The 15,981-nt window shown below is 42.4% G+C and overlaps 1 protein-coding gene across 2 annotated transcripts in view; it reads right to left on the reverse strand.

Moving 5' to 3' along the window:
• LOC138203139 (vitamin D3 receptor B) overlaps positions 1–10,479 on the reverse strand; it is a 28,236-nt gene extending 17,757 nt beyond the window's left edge. Inside the window, exons 1-2 of one of the 2 annotated variants that reach the window (XM_069157782.1) lie at positions 10,006–10,479; positions 9,654–9,731 (exon numbers count right to left, since the gene is read on the reverse strand). The gene's annotated coding sequence lies outside the window, so the exon portion shown is untranslated. The remainder of the gene's footprint in view (positions 1–9,653; positions 9,732–10,005) is intronic. The other variant, XM_069157793.1, reaches the window with a different exon arrangement.
• Between the last annotated feature and the right edge of the window lie 5,502 nt (positions 10,480–15,981).

Below are 15,981 nucleotides of genomic sequence, written 5' to 3' on the forward strand. Positions count from 1 at the left end.
ATGAAAACATGAATAGGCAGAGGTTTTACATTTCAAACACGCACACTGCATGTTTTCTACATAATGTGAATTTCCCTGCTGACCAGGACTCTACATGGAGTTTGTTTGCAAGCACTAAAATATACTACGACACAGTTGAACAGGATCTCTCCAAACCAAACAGCACCATGAACATACTGTTTAATACAATTAGAGTTTGGCAAACTTCCTGGTTCAGTCACAGAAGTTGCAGCTTCTTAACTATCATGATTCTTCAATAAAAATGATTCTGTGTGTAAACACAAATTCTGTGTAAGGTCTTCAGTCAGTCAGTGACAGGATGACAAATTTATTATTGATGAGATTTAGAAATCAGCAAGGACATTATGGAGTCTTGCTGCCTCCTGCTGTGATGGCGTTGAAAGCTCCTTATGTTGTTACAACCTTCAACCTTGTTTGGGATGTGTGTTATAAAAAATGACTTGGTAGTGTGAGTATTTGAAAGGGTTGACCCCTACACACAGAAATCATGGTCAGGCAGTGTCCCTTCAGACAAAAAGTCAGGTGGTGCTGATATTTCTTATGTAAAGTCTTGAAACAAGCATAAGTCCTGCTGGTATCTGGAGGTGACACATTATCAACACAGAGTACTCGATGGTCCAGCAGAGAGAGTACTGTGTCTATGGCTCATTTAAACAAATATCATCTGTTCTGTTGGCAGGCCGAACAAAAGAACCTCAAATCTATAACTACTATCATTTAATGTAATGTATGTAAGTCTGACCGGTATGAGTGACAAGGACCTTTATTATAAAGCATAACAGCAGTTCCACTGCACGTAGGAAACCTGCTCCAAGCAGACATTTACGCTCATCACTCTCTGCAAACCAAAATACCCATTTACTTTACTATATCATCGAATGATCACTGGAGTCAGTCTGCTGTGATTGTGTTCAGCCTTGACAGGCCCTTACACTAAATGCACAGTAGAATTCAGAGAGCTCTAAATAATGCATCAGGTTATTAAGACCAGATCTGTACTCATTCCAGTCTTCAGCACGCAAAGCCAGGGAACAGGTTTTCAGCTTCGGGCTTCTACTGAATGTCTCACTCTTGAATGATATACATATTGTGGTGTACGCTGCTCGGCTGCATCAATCACATCAGTCATTGTGGTAATGATGCAAAATAGTCTGCTCTGTGTGTTACAGCGACATTAAGTCTAATCACAGAAAAAGTGTGATTAGTTTCCAAGGTCCACAATGAGTCCCGCTCCACGATGGACAAACTAGTATGGATTTTTCATCTGAAGGCTGAGTGATAGAAGACAGCAGGCGTTTCTCTGTGTCCTTCAGAAGGATCCTGAACGGCTGCATTTCGAGGACGCTACGCCATCAAGTCCCGCCGAAGGACTGTGCTGATTTCTAGCATCCTGCGATTTTTAACCCAGGACTGAGTTCTTCTATTAGGGAATTTTCAAGGCTGTCCTATGTACACATACAAGCTCAGGACCTTTCCAATAACACATACCTAGAATATAGGGACTGTACAACACAGCAGGTGGCTATAATGCTCCGATAGTTGCAATTTGCCATCAAAACAAAGAAGATGGTGGCGAACACAAAGAAGAACGCACACCTCGTAATGCGAGGACGGCATCTTGCCTCGCCTCTGAAAGATTTGGAGGGCTCAAGCATCCTTTACATAAGAAAACACCCAACAGAAACTTGTAAAAGGTTTCTACATTAAACCTAAACTATGTCATTCTTTAGAGAATCAATTCCATTTGTTTTGAATTGGTTATTGCAGCAAACGGGACATTCTGCATTATGCCACTGATTGTATGAGTTCAAAGACTTGGAGTGCAGCAACTGGAAAGAAACAACTATTGAATTCTGCTGTGCTGGAGCTAAAAACCTTTCAGGTGGTGAACAGATTTGTTGCTCTCTGCAAACAGAAGCAGCATATTTTTGGCAGAAATAAGATCTTAAAAACAAACTGAGGATACAGATGGATGGCGAAAAAGGGACTCTTTTCTACAATTTCTCCTCCAAGCCAAACTCTTCAAGAAGCGGCTAACATGCTAAGCATTAATTAGGATGTGATTACTGTTCATTACCTCCCAATCAAGCCAACTTGTTAACTAAAAGCAAGAAACTTTCACAAGTTTGAGTTAACAAAAAAAAAAGAAGGCGTTAATTTGGGCCACAGCTCACTACGGCTGAGATCTGTGCCCTGCCATCCAAATCGCACCCTGCCAGAGCTCAGCTCCTCCTTTGTGTGACACAACGTCGCTAACTCTCACACAACTCCTGAAATCCACAGTAACACATACAGACAAAGCAAATGTAGAACATCAGGTCATTTCTTTCTTCTTCATTAAACAGGCCATCCCACAGCAGCAGGACTGATGTGTCTCATGATTGGAGGATGGCAGTGTGTAACTTCTGTAATTATTTAAATAACCTGACACGGCCTTGTTATCTGACCGTAGTCTGAATGCTTTTCCACATGGCAAACATGCGAGAAGCTGCACCAGCTGATTCCAAGTTTGGCTGCAAAGCACCATCAAAGTTGTCATGTTTTTTTTTTTTCAGCAGCTAGCCAAATATCAAACTCATAATTCAGCAGGTGCTGTAGTTGCATCAGTGCAAAGATATGTCCATTTTTATATGTATTACATGGCAGAAACTTCATTCCTGAACCATTAATTCAACACAATTAATCAGTCAAACAGCAATGGATTTTGGTATAGGTCTATAACAAGGGTTTGTATTATTGTCCTTTGGGACTTTTTTGAGCTTCTTTTTTTTCTGTCAAAAAAAAATAATCAGGAAATCAGAGCTCATGATATGTTTTGACTGCAATGGTCTCTGCTCCCACAGTGGCACTTTCTATTGGGCCAGGAACTACTGGGGTGCAAGTTTGCTTACTTCAACAGTAACAATATTAGTTAGTAATTGAAATGTTAATTTATTGTAATATTAATCATATTTAAACAATTTGGAAGACTCATGAAAAAAGGAAGTAAAAAGAAAGAGAAAGAGGGTTTTTGGTTAGAAAATAAAAGATAATTTCTAATGTAATTATGCTCTAAACAGAAAATCTGGCAGTAAAAACAAAGCAAATATTTGTGCCTTTAGAGAAACACATCTAGCGATTGCCTCTTTTTTTTTTTTTACTTTTGTGTTTCCTGTCATCTAATCAAACACAACATGGTGTTATTTAGGAACAATAACATCAGGCTACTTCTAAGGTCAACAGAGATAAAAGGGGAAAAAGCAAGGACAATCGTAGTCAGAGAATGACACTGAAAATTGCCCATATCCCATGTGAAACGGGGAGATTTGGGGGTAATTAGGGTCGCTCATCTCAGCCGCATGACTAGTGTGTGTAGGAATGACTTAAACCAGCTGAAGAAGGCAAATCTCTTGAACAACTACTTTAAGATCATTGAGACAGCTCCTGGAAAATACTTTGAATGTGCTCTTTATCTCGAAGCAGTGGTTACAGAGGACGTGTGTGATTTCACTGCTTTCAATTTAAGGACAAAAAACACAGGTTTAACATTGTAACATTAATTGTTTTTGCTGCAGCAGAATTTCCTCAAGCTTCTGTAATGCTATAGAGAACATCCCAGGTCGGGATGATTTCACTCTGCTTATGTGTTCATTACCACCTTGCTGCACAGATAGCGTCGATGAGTTGCCGCCTATAGCAATTTGAATGGCTGTTTGCGTCCAGAGAGAGGAAATGCCAGGCCACGGGAGCGAGCAGCGAGAGTAATGTAGGAGGAGAAAGGGATGCACGAGAGAAACAGGCCAGGGAGGAGTGTGGAAGAGCGAAGTGGCAGCAGCGGAGTAAAAACCGAGATACAGCAAGAAGGGGAGGGGTGACCTCTTTGTCACAGTGACTTTCTGTGTCACAACAGCCCACTGTACCTTGCTGGTGGTTGTGGAAATGAGGGAGAAATAATATGAGGAGCAGTCAGTACAGCACTGACTGAAAGAAGGCGATCAACACAAACAGACTGTTTTTGGTATTTAAAAAGCTGGCCAAAAATACACTGCCATAAGCCACTTCAATTACGGGCTAGATATAAATACATGTCTCATCTCTGACAGCCCTCATCTTGAGGAGGATCAGGGGAAAAATAAATTTGCTTTTCAAGTTAGAATAACATTTATGGCATGATGTATTTCTGCTGGTCCTCCTTCAGTCCCATTTTAAAATCAAGGACCAGTTGTTTTGTATGTGTGAAAACTGATATTTTTTTTAATCTTAACGCAGGTTTCTTTCAGGCAGGAACCCTAAAGATTCAAGGGACTGATATGTTGGAGGTTGGAAGCAGAGTTTAGTCACATGGTTCAATCACCACACCCTCCTCCTCACCCAGTGAGCGAGATGAGCTGAGTGACGGTCTCTCAAAAAGAAACAAATGTCTTTTGTCGTTCCAACTGGCCACTTACAAGGTGCAGTTAAAAGACGGTTATACAGGGGGGGGACACACACATTTTTAGACGATCTCTCCAGGGAGACATTGATACACACTATTACACATGATAACTGCCACAAATAGTTGAATAAAAAAAATGAAAGTAAAGTTTAGTACAATGCCTTCAGCTCTTCACTCCAACGTACAGCTGGCCAATCGGGGCTTTGAAGGGCATGTGAGTTTTGGACACCTTCGCATCATCTGACTTATAGTTTGAATTGACCATAGATCTCGTTTAACACTGAAGGCCATAACAGTTATTCAGTTTTAGTGGTTGGTCAAGGGAATTAGGGACAATTAATATTTCCCCAATTAATAAATGTCTGACCAGCAGTCCAACAGCAGACTTTCAATTACAACAATATAAAACAGATAAAGCAGCATATCTTGATTTGAATTCATTAATTATTTGATTCTATAGAGATAAAGTTTGAGAAAAGAATTGATCACAGTGTAAAAGAAGCACCTTTTGCACTGACTGCACCTTTCTCTCCACGATGTAATAATCCTCACATTAGAAGTAATTCATCGACTTTATCTGAGAAATCAAATGATAAAAAAAAGAAAGGCAAAAGCAAAGAGCACTGGTAGACTGGTAGTTTGGAGGTCTGACAAACACGGCGGCAGTGGCCGATGAGCAAGAGATGAGGCCGGCTGTAATTATGCACTGTACCACAAACTGACTACAGGATGTCATTTTAACTGGGTGGTGAAAGATGCAAAATAAAGACATTCCCCCCAATTTTGGTGGCAGTTGGAGGAGAGGCTAGGGAGTTTCCCCTTCCTTTTATCCAACAGACTAGCTGAGGGAGAACAAGTGCTACTTAGCATGCAGTGACTCATCGTTTCCTCCTGTGATTTTTTTCACATTATGGCTGAAATGACACGCATGTTTCATATAATCCAGGGACTGATATTATAACCAGTCCCAGGTTGGATTTAAAGATATGACACTGTCTGCAGAAGACTTAATGCTCCACAGTTGGGGAAGTCATCAATTCTAAAGATAAATGGTCTAGTGCTGTTGGCGGTCTGGCCTGAATTAAGATCAACACGTCTGAGAAAGCCCACATCTTGTCATATAACATAATATCCTTACAACCTAAATCTAACCTACACCCCATACAAATTCCAGTGATTAAATATTTATTAATAAACACCTGGCTGGATCTGAACTCAGTGTGGCATTGAAGGCAAATCCCACCAAAGTTTGCATAACATCCTCAGAAAATGACACAAGGCCTACCACATTTATCAGTGTAAACTGTTAGCACCATCTGCATCTCTGGGTCCCTAAAGGATACCTTTGATTTACTTGCACCTTCTAATTAGTTGACATTTGATGTCAATCAGTGCGTAATTTGGTCTCGACTACAGATGGTGCAAATCTGAGGAAGAGCAGAGTCACTTGTTAGGAGCTAATATGAGGTGTAGTAACACTTTAAAATTATGATTTCTATGCGTGAAGAGCAACGCTGTTTTAATACAGTGATGTATGCATCTGTGTTTTCCTGCATGAATCTGTGTTCTCCTGCTGCAGTTAATGTATCTACAGGGAGCTACTGTGAGATATTCATACAGGGATTAGTGCCAATGTGGACTATGACACGGGTCCAGTACCACTCATAAGGTAACTTATTTCCTTCTGTTCTACTGGCCACTTGATTTCCAGCTGCATCACAAGTATGTGATTATCAAACAGGAGAGTGGTCATTGGTTTTTGCTGTCAGGTGGCCTGCTATTTACAGAAGAAAACATAACTGAGACCTCAGCTGTGGAAAAGATTTGGAGCACAGCCCAGATGTTAGATTAACTTTCATCAAAGTCAATATTAAGTGATTATAAAAACCCACCCTCAACCCACGCCCACCATCTAACAAACCTAATTAAGTGGTGCCATTAGTGGCCTGGGCATTGAGATGAAAATGTGATCGAGGACAGGGCAAGATCTAACAAAGTGAGTAAAGGGGAGGATCCAGAAAGCATTTCAAGGGGGGGATCAATTTAAGTGCACACAGACGTGCAGAAGAGCAAGGGGAAAGCGGGAAATAAAAAACCTCTGGCATCATATCCCAAGAATGTCAGTAATGAGCTTACAGACCACATCCCAACACATAAGAGTCAGAGTCAGAATCACATCCAGACCTATAACAGCACTGGAAGAAAGACAGGGATTGCTGTGGAACGCTTGTGTGCGAGGAGGCGGCCCCGTATGACAGTCCAATGAGCATCCTCCATCCACATCACATGACGCAATCCCACAAATGGTTCTGAAATTGTTCCATGCTGCCAAAAGTTTCTCTTAAGGGGAAAAAAACACAGCAAAAGAGTGGGAGAAAGATATAAAGGAGGAAAAAAAGAGGGCGAGAGAGGACAGAGGGAAGTAGTTGAGAGAGTTGGAGGGAGAAGGGAGAAAACATAAGGTGATGTGTTTTACTGCATACCTCAGGCTGGGTCACTACGAGTACAGAGGAGACATAAAACAAATCAGATCTGGAATGACCCGGGCTGCAGAGAGAACGGGGCAACAACAGGCAAACATGGCCTTGTCATTCACACATAGAAGCACATAAAAGCTCACAATAAAGCAAAAAAAGGTGATCTAAAGGTAAATGTAGAGGAGGAGGAAGCTGGGGATAAAGAAAAAAAAAAGCATCATCAAAAGTAAACAGGTCCTGGGATTACTGAAAGTTTTATTAAAATTAAAAAATTAAAATCTTTTTTGGTTCAGAAATTTCCCTCGGAAAAAAAACAGTAAATGGCAGCAACAGAGAGACGAAAGAAAACAATGGACAAAAAAGACAATGTGGAACAACAAAGTGGACAAACTGAGTCTGTAATGCAGCTAAACAACTGGCTGAGCAGACTAGTCCAGTCCTGTCTCTTAGCTTCCCTCTCTTTCATTCTCCCTCCCGCAGCCTCCACGGGTCTATCTCATGCTCTTTTCCTACGATCACAGGGAGCATGTTACAGCAGCAGTAATAGCACATGACAAGGTGACCTGTGCCCCACACAGGATGGGCTAAACTGGGGTGGGGGTGGGGTGGGGGTACCACGTCCCGTGTCCAACCCTATGGTCTCTGTACACTCCCCTCCTCCCTCCCTCCCCCCGAAATCCAGGCCCCACTACTGGCCAGCAAGGGGAGAGAGAGGCAGTGACTGCAGCACTGCCCCCTTATGCTGGGCCCCTTGCTGGACTCTGGAGAGGGAAAAGAGCCGAGGCAGGGAGAGGCCCACTCAAACACACACCGAAAGTCCTGTTTATGTCTATGCTGAATTCGACACAGAATGCACATTCTCCAGCGCTCACACACACACACACACACACACACGCACACGCACACGCACACGCGCTAAAAGCCAACAGGACAGAACCGGACAGACAACAGACATGTGGGTGAGGTGGGTGCAGAAACACTTAGGCCACAAGTCAAGTTATATAACGACCATAAAACGCTGTCTCTCTGACAGGAAATACTTCTATTAGAAACGTAAACTCCAAGAAATGACTGGCATTTGTATTTCTAATAAAAAAAAATTTAAAAAAAAGGTGGAAAAAATATACACTCACACTAAAATGTCATATTCGAACCATTTACACACCGAGATTCATTTAACAGGAAATAAAAAGGAACTGCCCTCGATATCAAACAGTGACATTCATGTATTTTGCGTTTCAAGAACCATTTTTTCTGCATGGCTTGCTCTCTATATACAACAAACATTACCCGTGTAATGTGTTTGGCCTAGAAACCATCAACCACAGGAGGTAATTGAGGACCTGAAGACATTAGGGAGAATTTAACACTTCATTAGTCTCAAAGGCAACTGAACATATGTGGAAAACGGCACGCATGCACATAGGTCTACAAGTAGGTCTTTACAGTTAAGTCCAACAGCCACTTTTTTTCTATAGGGTCACATGTAAGAGGAAGCAACCAATTACTGTAGTCACAAAAGGGGGACGGAGGTAGGGTACTTCGGTGTATAAGAGACCTAATGGACTGTACCATCACCACGACATACTGCTCCATAAACAACCTGCTACAACTCGGCCCATTTTGAAGGTTCCCGTCACAGATCTATGCTCCGTCCTACGACTAAAGTGATCAGAATAACACCCCCACTTGGTCTTCATTTGGATAAATAACACTACTCGCCAGTACATTTTCAGATCATTTTAAATCGGAACACATTTGGTTATTGATCTTATGTCAGCTAAAATGTTGAGAAGTTAAACGCCATTCATTTTTCTAAATCAGTGAAGCAGGTGATACACAAACATATACACCCAGTACATGCATTTGCTATTTCTCAGCAGAAATGGATCGACGTGAGACATTTAACATTTGAGCTCACTGGGAAAACAGGCAGGGATATATAACCCCTTGCTGTTACTTGTACTTCATCCCTTCAAATGGGCTTTCAAGTGATGAGCAGCGGAGAGGGAGGAGATGGAGCTTGTTTGAATTTCAGACTTAAAAGAGGGACGGGAGGCGTATAGTGATTAATGATGTCATTATGATCTGGTGGCTCAACCATGGCTCAACCATGACTATTGAAGTCAGTGCTTGTGGTGTAAAAACGAAAGGGCTCGTAGAAATATAAATAATTTGACTCAGCAATGGTGTATGTTGTGTTTAAACTCCTTCCATGAAAAGATTACAGCAGTACAGTACAAGCAAAGACAGGTGAGCAGTTTTCTGCGCTGTAGGGCTGAGGTCACTGCTGCTTATCAGTATCTCATTATGTCTTTACAGACACTATAATACGGAGGGGATATTACAGTGTGCATAATGTGACAAGGCAGGTAGCAGATCATATATCTGTAAATATCTAACTTTTAATGTAAACCATTAAAAACTGTGTTCTCATTTGGACAGAAAACAATGCTCTTTACTTAAATAGATTGTATTGCCAAATTTTCAGTTTAGCTTCTTGTCCAGTCTTGGTCCTTTGGTGTTTTGAGTGTCACAGCTTTACAGGACACATTAAATTAACCCAGAGAGAGCTTATTCCTCTGAGGTTTATTTACACATTAAATAAGTGAATGAAATACAAAACGTGAGTAGAAATATTTAATTTCAAAGTAACAAAAGTTAGAGTTCATCCACTCAGGTATAGACAATTTACACAGGTGCATATTTGCCAGGTGTGACATGAAAGCAAAGTGTCTTACCTGGGGTTTTAGCATGCCCTTGCACAAGAGGTAAGACTTGAAACCCTTCCTTCAGTTTTTTCCCGAAGTTGTTAAATCCTGTTCAATACAAAAGCAAAAATGGTATGTCGCAAGTCACTGATTGGGCCTCTTACCCAGTACCTGACCTGCAGTTGCTCTGTTTATGTAACGCTGAACTATTTTCAACAGCAACATACACACTCGGTGGTCAGCATATATATCAGTGAGGCAAGTACTTGGGCAAACAGCGTGACAAAACGACATCGTTAAAGTGTTATTGTCCGAGTTCTTGAGCAACAGAAATCACGATAACTCAACTTTAACATTCCTCCTGTGCATGCGACTTTCATACCTTTGCTCAACTTTTCCCCATCAAGACCCGAGTTGCTTGTAATCCTCTTTAGTAGTCGCACGTCGTCGTCCTCATGCTCTTGCAAAGTGTCCCCTCCATGTTGACTTAAGGGATAGGGTAGCTTAAAGGAGAGAGAAACGCCGCGTACACTAAACTCAGAAGTGTGAGGAGACGAGTGTGGAGAACACGTCAAACTCGTACGCCCTTCTAGACGTTGGCTCACACAGCGGCGGTGGTAGTAGCTAACGTTAGCGTGGCTAGCTGGCTGCTTTAACCCTAAAACGCGGCTCCAAGTTCAGCCAGCTTATTAACCGCTGTGCGGCAGCGGGCGACGAACATCCAGCGGGAAAAAAACGGCTGAGAAGCAGCTGTGTATTACTGACGGGCAAACGCACGCGCTAACATGAACGAAACTCAATTGCACCTGCGTAGTCCGAGGAGAAATAGGCTATCCCTTCTTCTTCAGGACCCAAATAGATGGCCATTACTTTTTTGTTATGCACCGCCCCCTCCATGGGACCTCTACGGGGAAGAGGGATTTCCCCCCCAGCCCCTACGGTAACCAATCACCGGTGGGCTCAGCGTGTCTTCTTTGTTGCGGTTGGTAACGCTCATAGTACCCCGGCTCTGATTAGTCGGCTCTGGTGCTCGTAACTCAAAGGGCCGCCCCCTCAAATAGGGGTGTGTCGTGACGTCAGAGGTAACGAAGAGGTAAACAACTTTGACCGCGTGAGGTTTAAAGCAACATCGTTTTGTCTCTGATCTCTGAATCAGTGGAGACCCGGTGAGAGGATTACCGTGCTAACATTAGATACGGTGTGCGCTCTCAATGAGGCCTTGTTTTCATCTGCACCCGGGTGCCTTTGTTTGCAGCAGCACGCGCCGGGCATTACATGGCACATTTTAACAAGCCACAACACCATTACAATCGCTATCACGCCGTTGAAACAGTAACACGAGTTCTGTCGGGCTCTCAATCGTCCATTTTATGCAATGTGCGTCACAATTTCTTCGACACTTTTGCAAATGTGTGCAGTGAGGCGTGCGTATCGGAGGGGTGTGTCTACTCTGCAGTACGGTGGTAGGCTGGGAGGCGATGCCGCTGCATGGCGATGTTGCCATATATTTGCATTTCATGAGAGATTGTCGAGCATGCTAAAAATAGACGATTAAACAACAACTGCGCTGCATGGTCAAATACTGTAGGTTGTTTTTCAAAAAATCCATAATTTTTCCACCTGATAATTAATTCATTTCTGTGACATTTGTTAATAACGGCGCTGTTTACATATGATCTCCGGTATGTGGCTGAAATAGTGTGTGTGTGTGTGTGTGTGCGAGTGTGGTATTAGGCCCAGCGGAGGGGGCTTGGGTGAAGGTCAGAGGTGTGTCTATAATGTAAACACTGTAAAGGCCTCAGATAAGAAGGGGAGAGGGAAAGAGAGAGGAGGGCCCCATCCGGTCCCATACATCCTTTTCCAACCAATAATGAAAACAAGAGGTAGATCCTTGCAGATTGTAAAGAGATTACAGACCTCATTGTTGCAAATTATTGTGCATTTCTCATGATTTAACAGAAGCCGCCTTTCAAGCAATTTACAGTAATGTCTGGCGTTTTACAAGGTTTATGTTTCGTATAATATAATCCTGCAGTAATGCATTTTACACCATAGATCACAAAGGGAACCATTGTACTATTTCTATCTCATCTCCTACATCATCTTTGAATGATATTGTAAAATTGTCTTTATTTAAGTTTGAAAATATATTTAAAACTGCAACAGCATAGCACCATAGAGCCAATGTGAAATCAGATAATGGCAGTAATAAAATTTCATAGTTTATTGCATTTTACAATTTACAATATGCCTGAACAAGCTACCTCTGTGTCTGTGTATCAGATATTTTGCAGCCTTACAGGCCTTCTGTTCATCCCTGCATTGAGATCACGGTGCTGGAGCTACAGTATGATGTGCACTGCTGTTCTGCTCTCCAAATCACCTGCTAGCATTGCTTTGCCTCCACAACGACAAGAATTTTTACAACAAACATTCCCTAGATATTTTAGTCCATTCCACATTAGACAGCTACACATTTTGTACCCACTGTTTGGGTAAGGAGTGCAGACAACTCAACAATTAAGCTCGCATCATAAACCCCAAGTGTACATGTGCAAAGTTCACTGTCAACTTGTTTATGCCAGTTTTGCGTTCTATTTGCACCTAAGAATTAGCATTTCTTGAGCCCGTCAGCACCTCAGACATGTGTCATAAGCTTATTAACTATTGATTCATGTCCAGTTTCTGGGAGTAAACTGTGTGGGTGTTGGTTCATGCTCATGGAGAGTTGATTCTTGTCCTGTGGCCTGGCTTAGCACCAGCTCTGGATCAAGCCATTCTGCTAACGGGGATTTATTTGGCTCCACACCACCCATGTCAGACATGTATCCTGGCCCGGCCATTTTGTGTCCTCAGATACTCTGGCCCTGAACACTGGGCTGGCTTGCTGTTTGGAAATCAGGAGAGTGGAAATCATAAATCTGAAACACTTGGCCGACTAAAACGATGGGAATTAGTATTTGTGGCACTGTTGCAGACACATAAATAACAACCATAGTAGCAGAGTTCACACTGGAATATGGCATGGGACAGCCACATTTGACTTTAGGCTCTTTCGTACCGCAAGACGGACACAGGACATGTAAACATCAGCTGAACACACACATCACATTCAAGCTGTGTTGTGACACTGTATTTTGAAGATGTAAAGTGGGACATTTGAAATACCGTTGATGCATTATAACACTTAGTCGAAAGTAATAAACTGAAGTGGACATCCTTGGCAGTCTTGAGTACAATTGCAGCCCAGCTGTATGTCACAAAGCTGCCTCTCTCCCTCACAAATTGAACAAACTTCACATGTTTTGGGAATTACAGTAAGAACCTGTATGTCTAAGAGCACTCACTGTCCTGTGCAAAGCCCTCAGGTGAAACAACCCACTTAAAGTACCTGAGAGTATCCCTGTTATATTCTGAAAGCATGTACTGATCAGCTGGCAGATGTCCCTGTGGATAAATGCCATCTTTACCTGCTCCAGTTTGGTAATGTTTCAGTGCAACACCACCTGCATCCATGTTATGCCTGTGAAACTCAGGATATCCTGCCTGAGGGACTGCCTCCCTGTTACACTTGCATCTGTCGTCATGAGATGCCTCGGGCTGCTGGTCAAAAACCCTCATAGACTCACTTCCCCTCCAGGCAATCTGCGCGCTAGACATTGAGCATTAAATCAACTGACATCCCCGTAACCCCACGCTGCTCCGTTTCACTTCGAGAAAAGGGAACACACAGTCGGGGAGATTGTTGATTTCGACACAGCCTTCATTATAATTCTTTTCACCTTCAGGGACCACGTCTGAGCGCCATCATGTGCAACTGAATCCTGCACTCGCTGACAGGCCGGCCAGTGGTGGTGAAGAAAGGCACTTCCTCCACTCTTATGCTCAGCTCTTCAGACAACCAACGTTGCAGTTCGCACTGATCGCACATAACCATGTGGCACTTTAATCAGTTTTAGAAAGGCACCAAGTGGAAGAAGAAGAAAGCAAGTCTGATTATTTCTGCCTTTCAGCTCCTGGCTGATTTCTGAAATACCATTTACTCAATAGTAGGAAATCCATAAAATCCAAACATACGTGCAAAGTAAGTAATCATAGGTTTTATACATAACATTAGATCTCAAACACACATTAAACATGTCAGTATTGGTTAAAAAAAATATGGTGACATATGATAACAAATCTGCAGGCAACTGCTGGTAAACACAGGTGCGTTGGTATGTAAACACTTTACTTTTTTTCATGATATCTTTCACTGACCTGGTTTGTGGGTACGGCCAATGTCGGTGACAAGGTTGCCTCGAAAGCAGAGGCCTTTAATATGGAGACAGGATGAGGGGAGGGGGATGATGGTGGGCTTCAGGAAGTAACAGAGATGTGGAGGAAACATCCAGATCAATATGCCTAACGTAGAGAGAGAGAGAGTCAGCAGTTTCAAGTGAACTTTGGATCAGTATTACGGGGTGATGTAAACATGGAAATTCAAACATCCTTCTACATGTGCTGGACTGAGAGTTACCGCAGCAGCTGCATCACCGTGTGGTGTCCAAGCTGCACCGCCGCTGGACTGTAAATCTATACAGCAGGTGATGTAAACAGCATAGTTTCACACAGGCAATGAACGAGCAGCCCTCTAGGACATTTACCGCAGGAGATGCTTGAAGGAGGACAATGAAATCATGCAGGACCAAACTATTTCTAGACATAAACTTTGCAGTCCTTTGCCTTCTGGTAAACATTACCAGAATATCACATCCAGGACAGCAGTGTCCTCCATGCCATTGTATGTACTGTTAAAGTAAATAAAACACGTACTAGTAGTGTGACGTCACCAGAGTTACTCAAACAAACAGATCATTCTTGTCTTCAAAGTTTTGTATTGTAACAAATCTTGAGCATTGTTGGGATTCCTTTGTCATCTTCAAATATTTACTTGAAAGACCAAAGGTTATTTTTATTTTTGTAATTCTTCAGAAGATAACAGGAGGGGGTGGAAGCGGTTCCTGGAGTCCTACAGTTCTTACTCTTTTTAAAGCACAAAAATAACAAGACTTATTGAAAGCAGGCATTTCAGTTGTCACAAGATGCACCTCTCTAGTGGGACAGAATGTGATTTTTATTCACAGACAGAGAAATGTTAAACTTCACACTGGTTCTGCTGTTTCGCTCCGGATGCTCGCCTGCAGCTGCAATATGGAGATCTGACTGCTGTTAAGAGGACTAGTGCAGTCTATCAGAGTTCCTCTAGTACCCTCTTCTGGGAGAAGGATGGAAGACCACTCATTACCCATTACTGTACACATGGGTGCCTGTGCTATAACAAGACAACAGAACTAAACTTTACAGCGTAGGATTGTTTCCAACTTGCACAGAAGTAGTCTGCCATAAATTCCTGAGTGCTTGGGAGTAAATGTTCTTCTATGTAACTGGTTGAGCCAGTTCCAAGAAACACAGAAAAAATAAACTAAAAAAAACAAAGCCTGCCATTGCATAGGTGCTTAACTCATTAAATCCCTCTACCCAGTCAATTGGACCAAATGTTGAGAGTAGAGTTGGGTTGAGAATTTACAAACCAGCCAGGGGCTTAAAAATAAATATTAATCTGGTTAATTATCAGGTGCTCTGGAACCCCAAAAAACAAACAAATCTTTTGGCCATTTTGCAGCTTCACTAAGACAGTGCCTTGCTCAAAGACACCTATTTCCTGAAGTCTTTGGTGTTTTGTTCCTCATTCACATGAACATGAAGCACATTCAAATCCAACCCAAGCAGCCAATACGTTTGTCTATGGGAACTCGGAAAAAAGTAGCATTCGTGTCTTGTCAATGTAGCTGCACTGCACTGTAGTTCACATACTCATAAAATAAAACAGCAAATCATAAACGGAAGTAGTCAAATGAACCCTGAGGCAACTTTTATTTTGAAAACGAAGCCACTACTCTACGAAGACGACTCGGACAACGAGTAGCTAGCTAGCAGACTACATTACTGAAAATAATTGACAGGGTTTCCCAGTTGTGTCTTGATTATATCGATCGTCTGGGTGAGTCGGACGTGGTCGACTGTCTGTATATTTACATGCCAATAAGGAGCTAGCTGCCGCTGCTTTCACGCGCGGACGCCGCTTTGACAGCGAGTTTCCTGAGCTATCACAGTTAGCTAGGTTAGCTTTGGTCAACTAACTAGCAATGACGGAACGCGGGGTTGTTGTCTAACTTTGTAGCGTGTCGTTTTGGTAAGGTACAACTGGAGAGCTACTGATTGTAATCATAAACGAAATAGTCTAACATTTTGAATGTGATGCTGATGAGACGCATGTGCGTATAAATACCAATATGCCGTGTCAATGTGCGCGGTT

The sequence above is a fragment of the Embiotoca jacksoni genome, unplaced genomic scaffold (assembly GCF_022577435.1).
Source record: "Embiotoca jacksoni isolate LCO1_2020_lvr unplaced genomic scaffold, fEmbJac1.0.p SCAF_1, whole genome shotgun sequence".
Lineage (NCBI taxonomy): Eukaryota > Metazoa > Chordata > Actinopteri > Embiotocidae > Embiotoca > Embiotoca jacksoni.